General features: G+C 37.7%; 1 protein-coding gene across 2 annotated transcripts in view; it reads right to left on the bottom strand.

Moving 5' to 3' along the window:
• Window positions 1–11,462, bottom strand: part of LOC147227210 (guanine nucleotide-binding protein G(I)/G(S)/G(T) subunit beta-1) — a 36,935-nt gene extending 25,473 nt beyond the window's left edge. Inside the window, exons 1-2 of one of the 2 annotated variants that reach the window (XM_086159182.1) lie at window positions 11,071–11,397; window positions 5,616–5,698 (exon numbers count right to left, since the gene is read on the bottom strand). The gene's annotated coding sequence lies outside the window, so the exon portion shown is untranslated. Of the gene's footprint in view, window positions 1–5,615; window positions 5,699–11,070 lie in introns of both variants that reach the window. The other variant, XM_086159180.1, reaches the window with a different exon arrangement.
• Window positions 11,463–16,362: the final 4,900 nt, after the last annotated feature.

A 16,362-nucleotide genomic window follows, 5' to 3' on the forward strand; every position in this document is an offset into this window, starting at 1 on the left:
CTTAAAGAAAAAGGAACTGTGATATACCTGAGAAATGTGATGCCAGCAGGCAGACAAACCACCCAACAGGCCCAACAGTGGTATGTATGTGCACAACAATTCTACAACTACATTAGTGTTTGGGCAAACACTATTGGACTAAACAATATGTATTGCAACTTTCTGATCACTTTATCATCAGTTAAGTGCTCACATCCTACATATTTCATATACTGAAGTCAAGACTTTGCTCTTTACCTGCCAACAAAAAGGCTAAGGTTCACCTGCACTGGGTGTTTAGACAGATACAGGCCAGATTTTCAAAATTATTGGAAATTTCTAAAATGTACACATACACAATTGTGAAGCAGGATCCAATCGAATTAAACAAAACAATACATTTTATTACATGGCAGTAGAGGTATGCCAAAGAATTTGCTTCCACACTAGAGCATGAAAGCAATTAAATATTGCGTGTCGAAAAGACACAGTCATATAGATTCACAAAAGTATGTTTTGTGCTTAGAACATGTGCACAACCAGCTTTTCATATGCAAAAGTGAATGAATTGGATTTAAAAAGTAAAAGAAAAAAGGAAAGGAAGGTCAGGCTAGCCTAAAGCCAAAAGCATGACTTTATTTAAAACATAAAACACACTTCTTTGATTGCATTTATAATCATTCCCCTCCCCCTGTGCTTTCTCCCCCAGCCTTCAAGAGAGAAACAAGTGTGTGTGTTAAAAAGTCACATGACAGCTAGACCACTCTTTCTGAAGAGACTTAAGATTTTCTTGTTTTAAAGAAGAAACTTCACTAATACTGTCACATTCCTCATCATGCCGAGTTTCAGGTTTGGTCACATTTTTCCTGGAGCAGACAAATCTACGGGCTAGAATGTAAATAGAAAGACAGTTTCTATTCAAAGCAGAGTGTTGAGGTGCACATGCAGAATTCTGTCAGGGTTCGTCACGGGTTTCAGTAAGACTGTCAGTGTCGGTATGCTGAAAGAGTCACTAAACAGTCCTGGTGCCACTTCAGCTATTCAAAACAGTAGCCAGGATCTCTTGGCCAGCGATGACAAGCTACCTATGCCGAACTCCAGTCAAATCTACACTGGCTGACGACACTGAAGTGCCATTTCCCCTGCATGTTGATTTTACTTCAGCTTCGGGAAATATAAACTCATGCAAACATACTGGTTACATTTATTAATCCAATCAATAAAATGTGGCTGACAAGGATAATACGTGGCCACTAAACAGGTCTAGGTTACTTTTGGAAAACAAACCCAAGTGTAAATCTCCGAACGTATCGTCTGATATAATATGCACTTAGATATTCACCCATATCTTTTAAGGGATGCCTTTCACTTTATCTATTCTATCTATTCTTTAAAAAGCTTGGACATCAAATATACAAATAAAACCAGAGAAATGGTTAATTATTTAAGATTTTTGCGGGAAGAAGTTGAATTACAAAAACCTCATCAAACTTTCTAAATATATATTTCACATTATCATTGTGTAAAACAGGCTTTTCAGATACTTAAAAAGTTGCTCACACATCTAGATTTTCTTTAGAAATTTCTTCCAGCAGTATTTGGTACACTAAGTACTCTTTGAATCTGCACCGTACAAACTTGTTCACCTTCAATTTATTTGGGAGAAGGCAGTAACATTCCCAAAACTTAACATCAACCCTGATGATAAACTAACAATTACTATTCTTTGTTCAGACCTCCCTTGCTCAAGGCCATATTGCTCAAACCCCCTTGGTTACCTTTTTAATGATGAACTCCATTGACAGAAGAAGAATGTGTACACAGATGCCTTCCAGTTCAGATTTTAGAAGCACCTGAAGCAGGACGTAAGGAACTGCACCTACTTTTTGTAAACTGCTCTCTTGGTGACCAATAAAACTGAGAAATAAAAAAACTTGCTCATGACAGTGGATGAGTAACAGAATCATCAAGAAAATAAAATATTGTCATGAGCCAACTACTCAGACATCAATTCTTGTCGTTGATGACTGACATCCTCAACTCATCAAGCACATCCGCGCACACACGCGTGTACATACACTCGCGCACACAATTATTTTGCCAAGTAAAATAGCCTGGTGGGTGGATTTTTTTCATCCACATTATTTTTGGAGCATACTTAATTTGTAACAGTCTCACATAGTGCTTAAACCACTAGTGCAGCCCCTTTTCAGCCCAATTAACACACAATAATAGATACACTTGTGGGCGGGCGCACACATGCATGCACACACATATACATGCAGGCATTTAAATCCTCACTTCCATAAAGTTAGATACAAGCAAATCTACTCTTGACCATGATCTCTCATAATTGCTAATGGAAACATGCTGACCTGCACGATTTAGACTGATGCATTACAATCAAGCTGACCACACCCCAAACAAGCAGAAGCTCATATAATTCTGGCTCTAGAGAGTACCTAATGTATCCACCGCTTAACAGCCACTTCTTTCACATTGCAAGCCAATGTAGAAAAGCTGCTTGGGCTCATGCCCATCACATGACCATATTTGTGTACCATAACATTTTTTTAAAACGGTATTAAATGCTCAAGGTCTAAACATATCCATGTTCAAAGAGGTTAACAGTTGAAGTATCACAAATTAAGACAAGCTGCAGTTTTGAAAATTCAGTGTTGTAGATAGTGAGTTGACTGGTTTGTCAACATCTCATTAACTGCATTAACCTGCATATGAAACCTGACAGAGTTTGGTGCTTTTACCCTATAGCTGGCAGGGCACAGGGAACACTGAAAGGGATTTTAACAGCTTGCAGACAATTAAAAGTTGGGACCTTAAAAGGGTATTAAAATTAGAAAGTTGAATCACAGCAGTACAGATGTTCTGCAAAGACAGCAGGAAAGTAAGATACTCAAGCCGGCTCTACACATTACATCTCCATTCAAGCCATAAAATAGAATTGTAAACACAAGTAACATGTAAGAAATAATAACTTTGATTTGGTGAAGGTCTCCTCATTGTGTCATTTCTTTGTTCCACTCCACACCACGCGCCATTTAATGGTATTTGGCCAGTCTGCTTTCTGTGTAACTGCTGTCATAAGTGAGAAAATGGCAGACAGTTGTAACAGACTAACTGTGAGACTGTAAGACAAGGGAGTGCCTGATATAGAAAGCTGATTAAGTATTCATTTTTGTTTATTTGTTTTCCAAAATGTCACTAATTTCATTTTGGACTGCTAAAATCAAAACTGCGAAATTATTTCATATCTCCTAAATCAGACTATTTTTCTTCAATGCATTTTTGGGTCGCTAAATGAAGACTGTCATTTATTATCCTTTTTTACTAAAATTTTACATGTTCTTATGGTGATTTAATGTGAAAGATTTCATATTGGAACTGTACAGAACAATTAAAAGGGTTATCTTTTAACTGCAGAATCATGTCTTCAACTGCACATTTCTTGCATACATCTATCAGCATAATACATTAAGAAACATAATGGACAACATTTTGATCCCCAATCTTGTAAGAAAGAAATATACATACCAGACCTATGATATTGAAGAGCCTAACGACATGGTGAAAACAATCAACTGGTTTCAGGATTAATTGCTCATGACCGGAAACAAGAAAAAAGCATTAGTATAACTGATCCCATGCCAATCTAATTTAAAACCATCGTGGTTTACATCATATACACTGTATCACAGTCAGGTCAGTAGCACATACATTCCACAGGTAGAATTAGAGGTCTTTGGCATTTTTTTCAAATTAATCAGCATGTAAGAAGTTCAAATCTTGGCAACCCCCAAAATTTGTCATGACAGTTGATTTGAAAATTGCCAGTGCTGCAGAATACATTCAATGAAAAGTGGTGAAACTTAGACAAGCGAGAGTAGTTGAGCTCACTTACAGTTATATAGTGTTAGAAAATCCAAAGTTCCAAAAGTAGTACTTAATTTTTGTGTGAAATATATTCCTTTTTGCACTTTAATTTTCTGTTACAATATTAGGTGAAAATATGATCTTCATTTTACTTAATTTCTGCAAATTACATTCTACAGTATCTTATCTCAATTTCTCCTTCCATTTGAGAACTTGAACGTCAATATTTTGTTGGCGAAAACAGTACTTCAGCTCAATTACAAATTCTTTGCTTCAAAGCCTGTTTTTATCCATTCAAATCGGCAAAGTTAGCATTGCACGATCGTAATACTGACCCAGAACTGGCACAGCTACAGAGACGTGAGAGACAGAAATGTCCAATGTTCCGGCATCTACTTAGTTTTCCCAACTTTCCTTGTTCCAAAACGAGGGTAAGTGGTAAACAGCAGATAATGTGTATGTGTATATTAGTGTACTTAATCACGACAGAGTGAGTCTATAAGCGTATGGGAGGTAACTGGGACAAAACACATAGGAAAAAGCTGCCTTTTCTTTTAATGCTAGTCTCCTTTCCCTTTTCACAGTACTTGTCAGCATCATGTGCAGATTATGCTCAGCTACAGCATATGACTATTTACACTCAGTGATCAGAAGCAATTTAGCTGTCCTTTGAGTACGTGCATATTAACATTTTGTGACAAATAAAGGCTGAAAAATGATCCAAGATCCTAATAAAAAAAAGCAAATAAGCAGAACCAACTCAACGCTCAACATTTGGTCTGATTATGAACAGAGACTGACATCAAGTCACTGATAAAATATCAAATGTAACAAACATGGGTAGTCATTACAAATTTCCATTTCAAGGTACTGTTTGTTTTTTCAATACTTAAGTTTTTTGCTTTTTCACCTCCTTATTGAGGCTTTCTATTGGTTCGCAAGTTATTGTATTGTATTGTCAGAAATACTAAGAATACATTATTGCTATTGGATTTACAATTAAAAGACACGATAAAAGGCATCAAGATACATCAATCATTTTCAAATTATAGATGTTCTTGGTTTTACTTTGAAAAGCTACAGAAAATCTATCAGCAATGACTCTTAAAAAATGACATCATAGATGAGAGTGTTTAACCCCTAACACTAATAAGAAGTTTTAACATGCTCAAAATAACATGGTGAACAGTTGAACTTGTTCTGTTTGTACAATCCCTTGTTTTAAACACAAGGGTTTTTCCAAAATTGGATGTTTGTTTGGCATGCCATTACAACTGTGCAAACATGTCCATGCTCATTTGACAAACTGCTTGTGAGCAGTGATCTGCCAGATTTCAAACAAAAAAAATAACAAAACAGTTTTTGAAGATAATTGAAAAGCAAGCTTAATGCATTTTATATCGACATAAGTTTGATTAGTATATATTAAGATGTCTCTCCCCCTTCCCTCTAACACACACCACAGAGAATGATGGATTACATATCAAAGAGAAGCAAAAAAGAAAAAAAAATGCATATCAAATGTCCTTCATACACCTCAGTCTATCAATAGTACAACTGCCAGAACACTTAAAAATAAAGTGCTGTACACAGAAAATGAAGTAGTTTAAAAACATCTATTTATGCAAGAGCTTGTTGAACAGATAGTCTAGATATTTTATTGGCCTTTAAATCAATTAAGATTTTATAACATTCTATTACAGTGCAACACACGCAGAATGAATGAAATGGTTTATTTTACTTACATTAAAGTCCCAGATGGTGCAACACAAACCCCACTTTTTCTGATACTCAAACACAGATGCTAGCAGGCTGGAAAATACAGGAACTACGAAAAAAAAATTTTGCAAATGAAACCATGAATGTCATCTTTTCAGTATTACATGAATGAATATCAATATACATATGATTGCTAAATACTGAACATTAAATACCCGATAACTCAATAATTATTCAAGACAGCTTATTTTCATCTGACATTTCCAATATGTCAGAAAAAAAAATTGGTAAAAATTCAATTTTCAACTTGGTACTAATTTCTACAACACAAGTCAATATCAAAAATTCTTGATAAGGAATCCACAGTAAAATACAGAAGATAGAAAAATATATAACTGTTGACCGATGAAACACATCAGAGTTTTCTTGATCGGGGGAAAAAGGTCACACTGTCAAACCAATTTAGTGGACATGTTCAAAAATATGCAAGAATTGTTTGTTTGGTCTCACATCACTAGAAGGATCTCAATATATTGATTGGAAAAATATTCCATGATTTCGTAATTCACGCATTAACTACAAACACACAAATGCTGGCAATTTAATATGAATGACTAAAAATAAAATTGTGATGACATATCCAATTCGCATGTGAAAACTACTGTCTAAAACTACCTTCTTGTGCCAGGTTAGACAGACCTGGTAGTAGTAACTTCAGGGTTAGTGTTTGACATATCAGCCCCACACTGAAGATAACACCCATTAAACTTTCTGCAAATAGAAAATGCTCTCTCAGGAGCAGGGACTTTTCATGAAATAGTAATTACATTGAAGGTCCCCTGGCTGAGACACAGGTAAAATCCCTGAGTTGCCAGTAAGATGTCTGTTTCGAGCAGATCTACAATTTGACGTACAGGGACCAATATCAAAAAGGATGAGGCAATCACCACCCCTTCTCTCCGTATTTTTCAACCTCTTTCTTGGTGAAGGGGGGACTGTTCTAAGGTAACTGCAAGTGTGTTATATTATCAATATTTGAAGGACAAACACAACCAGTTTTTCAGAGAACAATTCCAAAATTATTATACAATTATCTGACCATTTATACTAATGCTGTGCAAACAAGTAACCACAAAGTACACCAAAGCCAACTAGGCGCCATTGTAGTGAAACGCTATAAATATTTCACGACAACTTAGCAGTGAGCCTCTGATTTTCTGATGTTTCTCTTGTTCTTTTTCTTTCAGTCTCACCATGTAGACTGGAATCAACAGAGGTGTTTGACATTTGCAGTTAATGTACACGGACAAACCTTAGGTCTTTCTGCAGCTTAGCTTATATTTTTCATTGCATAATCTAGAAACACAAATACGATATGCTTGACATGATGATACCTTTATCCCTGATCAATAATTACAAAATAATGAGCTACCTTGACTTAATAGGTCAACAAATGTCACCTAATTTACCAGCAGTTGTCTTTTCAAAATATAGTGGCGTTTTAATTTCATTTTAATTTAGTAAAATGATTTGAGACAAGACATTTTTTTCTCTGCAGGCTAAAAAAATGTAAATATAGAAAGTACTTTGAATATAAATACCCAGAACCTCAAAAATCAAAACAAGCTAAATTAAAAATAAGATTTGACATTTTATGACCTCCTTAGAACATCTAAATTTAAGACTTTCTAAGGATGAACAGGATATCAGGGGAAGACGCAGGACAACAGCAAGCAGCATAAATTTAATTATCGAATCTAACCACAGTATGTATTATGTATTGTGTAATAGTAGTAATATCATTAATATGAATCATGTATGTGTTTTTTTCTGGTATTGCTGAGAATACTCTCTGAACTAATACTAATTACAAAATACTATGCTATACTAGTAAAAAAAAAACAAAAAAAACTTGGCACCTCTTTCCATACCACAGTGAAAAATAAAAAAGTCCTAGCCAGACAAAATAGGACAACTGCAAACACAAACAAACTACCGTCAGCGGTATCAGCTGATATTACACAACATATCATGGCTGCACCTGATTGGCCAAACACTTTGTGAGCCTTCTATTAGTAGCTTGAAAACCAAAACCAATATTGTGGCCATTGTAAACTTTCACTTACATAAATCCACTGAGTTCACAAAATCTGCCACTGAGCACATTTCTAGTCTTGACAGCAGTTTTGACCCATCTGCAGATCCATCTACTAACATAGGGTTGTCATGTGACTTGCAGCTCAGTTTGAGGCAGTGGTTGAGGATCAGTTGTATTCCTTCTATAAGAGTTCATCCAAATGCTTAGAAAAGCAATTGATTATATATCTTTCAAGCATGGATATTGTATGAGAGAAAATAATACAATAATCTAACTGTTTTCAGCATGCAGTCTAGAAAATATATTAAAGTACACCTCTTGATAATAACGGAGTCAAGATATAACAGAAAACATTCACTTGGAAGATAGCTGTGGGAGAGTAGTGAGCGATATAGTGTCATTGGATCAGTGTCTAAATTAATTAAAGTATAAATGTACTGTGGAAAATTGTATTTTCCCCCTTGTCATTAACCAGGACAAGCAATACCAGAGAAATTATATATAAAGACAATAGGATTGGTAGCCCTGTTTTTTATGCATTTGTCAAATAAGAAAAATAAGGGGAAAAAATGCCACAGCAAGATGAAAATCACTTTTTGAAATTAAAAAAGATCAGGGTGAAAATGGCTAATGATTCTGATTGTTAACATACACTTGCAGTGTCATGGTGCACTTATCAACCGGACAGGTTGCTCTCAATAAGGGGAAAAATGAAAAATATTATAGGTCCACATACAAATTTTTAAATATTAAGATATTCAATTTATGCAGTTTCTATCAGTGAGGTCACTGGACAGAGTCACATACAGCCTGAATCAGTATTATGAAAGAGGTCAGCAGGTCATACAAGCTGGCAAAATTGAATTCATAATAATATTAAAAGGTGAATGTGCTTGAAGGTACATAAATGCTATTCTCAGAGCTGCAACTATGGTCAATGAAACGATGCAGCCACACATGCTCTGAGCTATGAATATTTACAGGTAGTCTGCCAATGAAAACTACTTTATAACAATGCTGCAGGAAAAGTTACAAAATTCTTAATCTCTAAATAGCTGTTTTTTGATATTAACTGTCTTTTAAACCTTAATTCAAAAATATACAATTCATATTGCCATAAGCCATCAAAGGAAATTCAGTATTTGAGGATTTTCTCTTGTATAAATGCTCACTGTCAAGATGTGCAACCTTCCCCGGCATATCCTATATTTGAGATGCACATGCAACATTCGAAAACCGGCAGCAAAGCTTGAAACATGTTTCATGAAAAAATAAATTAGGGGAGTGCTGGAATTAAATGTAGTACAATTAAATGTAGTCTGCCAAGCCAGAACCCATCCGATGCTCGGCAGATGTCTCACTCAGTCTCAGAAAAGGCGATGATGAAAAAGGCTTTGAACGCCATCTTGTTCATTGCAGCTGCTTGGGCCCTGAATACAGGAACCCATTCATTCGAGGTGGCGGAGGGAGGGGGCACACTGGCAAAATGAAATGAGCCGGGACACACAAATATCTCGATTAGCAAATACGACTATAAAAAAACAAACATTTGCAACCGGATCATTTTAAGCGATTATTTCTCAAGACGTCTAGCCTGAGCGCGGCTCGCCAGTAAGTTGGTTTAGGCTGCGGGCTTCGCGTATCTCGCCTCCGTGCTGGAGGAGGCGCTCGGCTCGACTTTCTGCGACAACACGTCAGCCTCGTCGCTTTACCATCTTTCGGGAAATCCACTAATACATTTAAATCCCCGGACTCATCTCACGTCCCTTGATGCATTGTAATTGTTGAGCAAACCGGGATCTGATGTAGATTGAGTTGGTCCCATTTTCTGGGCTACAGCTTTTAATACTATGAGGCAGCGCGGCCCTGTGGGGCAGAGCCACTGTAGCCGCTAACACCTTGCCCCGCAATGGACTCATGATCGAAATAACTAGCTTGACAAGATCCAATTAGACAATATCGGTTACACGGCATTAGAACAAGAGGTTCGAATTAATTCCGGCCACAGCAATCGAACTCGGCTTTAAACACTAAAGAAGCTAAAATGGCTATTGGCTCGACCAGATTACCGTCAGCGCTTTCATGACAATTTTACGTAAAGCCTTTCAGCTTGGTAACTCCTCTGGGCAGATGTAAGGACTATTTGAGTCTTCATTTGCTGCACGCGAAAAACCATATCGAAACTGCCATTTCCCTCTACAAATCATCAGTGGATGACTGGGTGGCAAAAACCTTTGGCAGAGGCTCGAATGCAACGTTAAGATTCAATTCCCTTCATTAACAGCTTTCTATTTGAGCTGCACTTCAATATATATCCCTTTAATCTGTGTTCAAATCAGTGCTTTGCTGCTGCGAAACTCGTTATTACGCAAACAATTAGTGGAAGGTAAATATGACCGCCTGAGTCCACGACTTTTAAACAAACGCGACATTCAGTGACAACATAGTTCACATTCAATAACGATAGAGGCAGATTCTTTTGGCTGCCATGTTCGGAATAGAAGTTACACACCCAGATCGACCATACCAGCCTAACATCGCACCGACGCGGTCACTGCTGGCTAACTTGCGAGTACTGCTATGGAATAGTGGGGGTGGTGGTAATACTGTTGGTGAAGTAGCCATTTTTAGGCTCTCTTCGTTGTCAATTGCATGATGCTACAGATTTTCGACACCGATGAAAGGAAACCCGATTTCGATGGTCCGAGTTATGCAAGTGTGAGAAGTTGCATGCATGCAACGTTAAACGTCGTGCGAAACGGCTCGCCTATGGCCGATCTGAAGTAAACTGGGAGTAACAAATATAACAAATTAGCTTACCAGGCAATCACTAGCTATCCGTGTTGCAAAGATATGGAAAAAAATGTGGGCCGACAGCAGAACAGGCAATTGACACCGATTTACGGTTAATACTGCACCCCGTTGAGATCTACAATATGGGTAAATTCGCAGGGGTTAGAGAATCAAGGATTATTTTGTTTTAAGTAACACATCCCCAGTTCTCCAGAGAGAAATGAAAAGACCTGGACGTGGGAGAGGGGTGCGGGCTAACCTATCAAACTGTCACCAAGTAACATGCTCATCAACATGAGCAGACGTGACTTCTACCCATAAATAAAAACACATCGGCATCACCTAAACTTCAACTTAACCCAGTTTGGATTTTTCGGTACTTGACAAACGCGTTAAGTTTCTTCAACAGTGACCCCCACCCACTCTCTTGGCAGCAATGACTAACGTTAGCTAGCATGTGGCTAACGAGAGGAGCCGCTCAACCCATTTAACCCTTCGTACATCTTCGCTGCTCGATAAGCTAGCCCAGCCACTTAAAAACCAAGACATTTTTCTGAAACATAATTTCACTAAACGCTTCGTGTACTCACCCGCTTTCAGTCGAGTGTATCCGTTGTTTATATCACATTGACTGGAAACAGCAAAATCTTGTCTCTCCTCTCTCCACCCAGGCGCTCAGATTTAGCTAGTTTAGCTACCGAGGAGCGGCACTCCCCGAACCCAGTTTTTGACCCGCAGAGGGGGGAGACACACCGGCACAGAGGAGCAGATACAAGGCGGTGTTCACGCGGATAAACGTTTCAGAGTCCCGTGAAAGCGTTCTTCAAAGTCAACGCAAATTCCACCTTTAAGCAAAAAAAAAAATCCTTCCTTGACTCGGCCACCGTCGTCGTCCCTCGTTTTCTTCCTTCACGCCAGGATCTCAGTCGCTTCTTCCTCCGGCCATCAAACAGCAGAGATGGGCGCGGTAACCCTGCACTCAGGTCTGGGAAACCCCACGCTACGGCAGCGTCACACGCACGGCGAAGGGTCGGCGACCACTCCAAAAGATCAGGAAATACTGCCATCTTTGGTAACACCAAAACATACCTAGACAGCAATTAACTGCCAAAATAACATGTTTCATTGCATGTCCATTTTATAATCGGAACAATAATAACAATGTAAAATGTTGCTCTTATGTGTCTCGAGATGTAGTATTGCCATGCTCATGTAGGGTTACAACTACAAGCCTTGTGGCCTACAAGAGGACTTTCTACTTAAATGTTCATTCTCAAGGCATAATTTATTAAACTATATACTTCATGTTTCGTATTTGCAGGACTTTACCAATATCGTTTCTTTATTTTTTGCACACGTGTGGTTAAACACAAACTCAACTAAATGCAGGCCTTTGTCTGAACCCCTGATTATTGTATGGCGTATCTGTAATTCATAACTGAACGCAGGAAAATATGACTTACATGAACTGTTACATCTTGCAAACAGAAGCTCACTGCTGCACATTTACATGCAGACATAAAAAAAGCACCACATTAGGTTCCCAATATTATAAACATCAAGGCCTTTTTTCCCTAGCTAATGATCTGATTCTGATCTGATTGATAAAATAATTTATTCTGAATTATAACCACTTCTATGGTATTCACCAGTCGCGTCTTGTGTCACCATACATTTGGTCAAGTAAAAGTGGCCAAAAGATCTTGTAAAGATTTAAGATGTGACGGCCCCTGCGATCCAACTCAAGCTAAGAAATCAGTGGGGATTCACGTCCTGTGCAGGGTTTGGAGGTGGACCATCGCTGGAGCGCAGAGATGACTTGATCATTATCACCAGTAGTCTAGGTAGAGCGCTCAAAGGAGGGGTTAATACTCAATGGGGTTAAGGCGTTACTTAGAGACATGGAACACTTTGTTGTCTCGTAGGAAAACAAAGTGTGTACGGCCTTTGTCCGGTGGGGGAAGACAAAAGACACTCTGCTATCGTTTGCATTAAGAACAATCTTGAGATAGTGCTGATGTTTTTCTAGTTTTGTCCAGAATTCAGGTGTGTACTCTTGGTTGCCAGAGTGGTAGCATTACAGTGATAAATCTACAATTTGGTCACTTCATTTCAATTAAATATTAAATTTCTGTGAACGTGAAACGGAGATTATAGCATTAAGATGTAGTTTTGCATTTATACCATTTTAAATGAGCCATTACTTTTGGTTTCTCCACTCCTTCTCTTGATCTGGATGTTTGCAAGTCGATGCGTCTGTTTTCTGCTATTCACATAAACACTCACAGGGAGGTATTTGCCTAAAGAATTAGCAGACAATTCTTTGAAAGAATATATTTTTTTCAACTCTTTATTTGGACCATTTGGGTCATTTAAACATGCTGCCTTACTGACTTTTTGAATTATTTTTTGACTGATGTAATTGGAAAAAAAAAAACATACTAAATGAAGAAAAACACTGCCTGTGTGTATACTTGCCAGGCGGAGTTTTGGGTGTGAGTTTCCACTGGGACTCATCTGCCCAGGTTATTGCTGGAGAGGTTTTGTTGCCCCTGGATACACCCCTGCCTGTCTGCATACATGCGTTGTGAAGCTGCTTTAGTCAAGCTTCAGACCACCCAGGGGAGAAGCTTATTGTCTGGATATAACCTTTTGGTGAACTGAGTAGAACCATAACAGTCATCACTATGATAGGCTTTCTGTACTTCACCGTTGAGTTTACAACATACAGTAATTGAGATAACTAACAAGAGAACCAACCATAACAAAACAGTGATGACAATAACCATGAGGATTAGCAAAAAGGAAGGGAGCAGTGATGCAAACATATCACATATATGAACTTCTTCAGCTCCTGGCAGTGAGTTCTTTTTTAAATTCATGCTCACTAACCCAGTGGGCTTTCATAGAGACACAGACACATCCCTGTCAGCAGAGCAAGGCTGTAAGTAGCACTATCTCAGAGTATTAGCGAGAGATCAGAGGAGAAATCAGATTAGAAAAAGTGGCAAAATGACAGCACAAATATTGTCTAATATGATCTGATACATTTCATAAAACCAGTGACATTACATGAAGCTAAGCCCATAATGACCTTGCTTTTTATAGGCAGGTTGGGGGTACAGTAATCTGATTTAGCATAATCTCTCACAATCTCAGATAAATGCTTACGGCATGTATCTCTGAGAGGTCAGCTCTGATTGGTCCGTTTTGAGGCATTACTGACATCTGCTGTTCACATAGAGCTGAGTTCACTTACTGTACATGAACAGGCACCCATCACTTTTGTTTTTTTAAGAATTTATCTGGCAAAATGCCCCTCACATATGAATTATAAAGCATGAAAAGATTAAAATCAGTAAATTACTCTACCCACTGGTACTTTTTGGACAATTGCTTTTCTTTTTCTCTTCCTTTCAGCTTTTTGCCACAGCGAATCAACCTTCGCCATCTAACCCTATTCTCTGTGTTCTCTCACACACCAACTACCTCCATATCCTCTCACACTACATCCATAAATCTTCTCTTTGGTCTTCCTCGAGACCTCCTGCTTGTCAACTCCAATTCCAGCATCCGTCTACCAATATATTCACTATCCCTCCTCCGTATTTGACCAAACTATCTCAGTCTGGCTTCTCTGACCTTCTCTCCGAAACATCTACGGTGGATCTTCTCTCCAAAACATCTAATGTGTGCTGTCCCTCTGATGGACTAATTCCTGATTCTATCCTTGTCACTCCCAAGGGGAACCTCAACATCTTCGTCACTGAGACCTTTTTAGACAATTACTTTTATTGGTTATTTTTCAAACACGTTTGACTAATTTTAAGGTTCTTTTTTGTGCAAATTCATGTTATTGTTTTCAAAATTATGAGTAAATGCCATGAGTAAATTAGAGTATTCACCCATGGTTTCAAATTATCAATGAAAAGTCTGAAAATCAGAAAGAAACTACTGTTATAAGAACCTGAAACCAGAATAGCTGGGGTTGTTGCACCTTTATTCTGGAGACTTTGACAAGAAATGACCATTTAATTCCATAACATGTCTGAAATAACTTGTTTATTTTCCCCCAAATCCCATTAAATACCTTCTAACATTCATTCCTCATTTAAAAATTCCTGATGAGCTTTTGAATGCAACAGTGCCACGTTATAGTCTATAGTGTTCTCAGCGTTAAGAGACTGAAGGCTTCAAATTACAGTATGAGTTTGTGTTACGATGAATAAGGGTCCAGGACTGGCTTAAAAATATTTGTGGTAGGATTCCAGACGAGAAGCTCAAATATTTAACTGCGGAAGGAAAAAGACATTTTTTGAGTGGAGGGTTACTAACCGGAATATTTGTCATCTATGCTGCACACTTCATGAATTTGAATAATAGAATGTGCTACAACATTGGAAAAGCTGATTTGTGTTTTAATTCAAATAAAGCGCATTTATACTTTGCAAAGAAGATATGATCTAATAATGTATCAAGTAGTCTACATTTTTTTTCACAGGGATTTGCCTGAAAAGCAATTAATAACTTTTTGAAAAACGATGAACAAACAAAACAAAAAAAGCTTACATTTTTAAAATTAATAACCAAAAATAGCTGAAGTCTCAAGAAATGGTTGTGCAAAACCAATAGATTGTCTTCACCTATTTCGTCAGATTTACAAGACCTCTATTTTAAATGCAGTAAGCAAAATTCCCAACATTGCAGGCATTCCAGTACTGTACTGTGTCAGTGACAATAAAGTTGATTCTATCTATTTGTCTTTTCCAGAACCATTACAAAACCAGTTGGGACAATGGGGTCCTCCTAGTGGCAGTTTCTTGCAAGTGCAATCATATTTTATGATGAAGGCTCAGATGATCTGAATTTGAGGTTTAATTTATGGACGGGCCTGAGTGATATCAGTATTTCAAATGATAATCTATCCACACTACCAGGCTCAAAGGGTGGAACAGGGTTTCCTGAGGAAAACCTCTTTCAGCACTCTAGAGTGTTTTAATAATATACTGTTATAGTGGAAATCAGCATGTTAACTAATATCAATAATGGTGTTATTTATATATAATAAGCTGGGCAGCTATCACTGCATGACAATGCCACCCTTTCCATTTCACCAATCAAGCCTCCTGCTCCACAGCCTGAGATTAGCTGTGAGTTTATGCAAGACCGGCATTATTGAACCAGACTAGTTTTCCCTTTCTTTTCTACTTTTAATCTCCGAGTTCTCTGTGGTATTCCACAGACTTCACCTTGTCTGGCCGTAGGATGAACTGTCTCATCTGACATCATGCATACAGTACTAGGTACTGTATACATCTGCTGTCTTACATCAGCAGACACACCCAGTCCTGATATAACAGTCTCACACACTCCCTCTGCAGGTGAGATTTAGTTCTTACAGTCAGCTGCTAAATTACACATGAGGTACAAAAGGTCAGCAGGGTTATATTGCTCTGAATATGGCTGGTTTAAAAATTGTGGTCAAATATGTTGAAATAGTTTATTGATAGTTATTAGTAATGGTTAACTTTAATCATTTTCCTCTTTGCCTGTCAAGACTGATCTGTGATGAGTTGCTTTCTGCTGAAATATGATGGAACAGTATATATTTTCATTTCCATTGAGGGTATAGCTTCTCTGGTTTTCAGTAAAGTTAAGAAAATCCCCTGTTCCCAAGTAGAAAAAGACTTGTAAGTATTACACACGTGTTACATGTCAGTAATACATTTTAAACTGTATTTTCCTTGCTGTTACTTGCATATTCAGTTTTTTTGTCTATCTAAATGGCCAGTAAAAAAAATATGAATGACAAAATAACTTAATAATTACCATTTATTAACTTTACAGTTCAAAGGGAAACTACTTTATTACATATTGTTTTC

The sequence above is a fragment of the Fistularia commersonii genome, chromosome 14 (genome assembly GCF_037954325.1).
Source record: "Fistularia commersonii isolate RoL2024-O1a breed Wild chromosome 14, RoL_Fcom_v1.0, whole genome shotgun sequence".
Lineage (NCBI taxonomy): Eukaryota > Metazoa > Chordata > Actinopteri > Syngnathiformes > Fistulariidae > Fistularia > Fistularia commersonii.